Source organism: Octodon degus, unplaced genomic scaffold, assembly GCF_000260255.1.
Source record: "Octodon degus isolate 3935 unplaced genomic scaffold, OctDeg1.0 scaffold00201, whole genome shotgun sequence".
Taxonomy (NCBI): Eukaryota; Metazoa; Chordata; class Mammalia; order Rodentia; family Octodontidae; genus Octodon; species Octodon degus.
The window spans coordinates 1,159,480-1,161,787 of NW_004524777.1; the positions used below are offsets into that span (position 1 = coordinate 1,159,480).

The 2,308-nt window shown below is 36.3% G+C and overlaps 1 pseudogene; it reads left to right on the forward strand.

The window, feature by feature from the left end:
- The first annotated feature begins 212 nt into the window (after window positions 1-212).
- On the forward strand, window positions 213-958 carry LOC101589246 (annotated as a pseudogene).
- Window positions 959-2,308: the final 1,350 nt, after the last annotated feature.

The following is a 2,308-nucleotide window of genomic DNA, read 5'->3' on the forward strand; positions in this document are numbered from 1 at the left end:
AATTCACTTTTCCTCCATGGTTTCTCCCCGCTCTCTCCAGTAGCTTGGCTCGGGGGTTTGGCGTGATCATTCTCTCGCACAACACAAGTCTGCCCCAGCTCCTGCAGCAAGCAGACCCCCTCTGATGGCCCTCGCTGAGCAGGCCAGGACACCTCTCCCCTTTCCACCCCCACTGCGAGAAACTAAGTTTGAAGAGGGAGTACAAGAGAAACATGGACATGAAGAAGAGGATCCACCTGAAGCTGAGGAAATGGACCCCAGGAGATCTTTAAGAACTTGTATTGGACAATTGCAAATCAAATGATGGAAAAATTAAGAGCTAAACAGCTGAATTTGCAAATTTAGGGCTCCTCAGTTTAATAAATATATGCTTGCTTTCAGTTTCAAATCTCCCCACGTCACCTAAATTGAAAAATCTTGAGCTCAGTGACAATAACATCTTTGGTGCTCTGGTTGTTAGCAGAAAAACTTCCAAATCTCACACATCTATATTTAAGTAGAAATAAACAAAGATATCAGCACCTTGGAACCTTTGAAACAATTGGATTTTCTGAAAAACCTGGATCTGTTTAATTGTGAGGTCACCAACCTGAATGACTGCTGAGAGACTGTCTTCAAGCTCTTTTCCCAACTAAGCTACCTGGACGGCTATGATAGAGAGGACAGAGAAGCCTCTCTATTCAGATGCAGAGGTGGATGGTGTAGATGAAGAGGAGGAGGATGAAGAAGGAGAAGATGAGAACAAGGAAGATGAGGATGGTGAGAAGGAGGACTTTGATGAAGAAGAGTATGAGGATGAAGATGTGGACAGGGATGAAGATGAAGACAAAGAAGAATTTGGACATGATAAAGAAATTGATATAGAGGAGGAGGAGGATGAAGATGATGATGAAGAGAGGGAAGAAAGCTGATAAGGTGAAAAGATGAAGAAACATATGATGAAGGAGAAGATGATTAAGACTTCAGATAACCTGCAAAATCAGAGCTATTCAGTATTGGTTTGACTGCTCATGGACTTGGTAGCTGTTTTAAAAACAAAAAGGTAGTTGTGATACAAACACCAGAACACCCCCTACTCGAAGAGCCAAAGATTAGTTCTTGTGACATTCCATCCTCCTCCATTTAGCCCCTCTTGGTAATTCACCACCAAGCTTGGGCATTTTGTCCCAACAAAATTGTAAGCATTGTTAGGTTTTTGTATAAGACTTACTGTTGCATGGATAGCTGTGATTGCTGAGTCAGCCATCTATGACTACCAGTTACATTGAGATTGTAACAGCATTTTTACTTTTTGTACAACAAAAAGGCTTTGTAAATAAAATCAACATTTTAGGTCTGTTTTCTGCATGGTTTTCTTTTTAATAATTTTTTACTTAACAGTAGGGCATTATATGTGACAACTGCCAAAAAAGTATTTTTAAGACTTTAAGTGATATAAATGTGTTACTGTTTGGCAAAAAGTATTCAATAATGTTCCTATAGACAAACAAGAAACTCATTGAGAGACTAATTAGAGAACCACATCCTTCACAATAATAATCAAAATAAAATACTTAGGAATAAATCTAACAAAAGAGTGAAATGATCTGTACATTTAAAATGACAGTATTCTCAAAAAAAGAGACTAAAGAGGACATCAGAAAATAGAAAGCTATTCCTTGCTCACAGATAGGAAACAGTGAATACATCCATACTCCAAAAATTTCTGTACGAAAAGATCTTACATTATGACTAAGCAAGATTTATTACAGGGATGCAGGTGTGGTTTAAATACACAAGTAAATAAATGTAATTCACTACATAAATTTAAGCAAGAACAAAAACCACATTATCATCTCAATAGATGTGGGGAAAAAAGCATTTTATAAAATTCAACATCTATTCATGATTTAAAAAACCATGAAGAAAATAGGAATAGATCTTTATTTTAATTTGATAAAAGCTATTTTTTAGAAGCCAGTGGAACAACATCATACTTGATTTTGAAAGTTGAATGCTTTCCCTCAAAATCCAGAACAAAAGTACTCACTTTACTACTTTTGTTCAATATTATTCTAAAATATTATCTAAAGAAATTAGACAAGAGAAAAAATAAAACAGATATGGGTAAGAACAAAGAAGTTAAATTATCATTATTTGTAGGTGACATAATCCTCTATGAAGAGCCCTAATTTTTGAGATCCTAGAGCTAGTAATCAAATTCATTAGTGTAGCAGGATATAAAATCCAACACTGAAATTCAGTAGTGCTACCATACCTAATAACAAACACACTGACAAAGGTTCTACAATCTGAGGCACAGGATCTC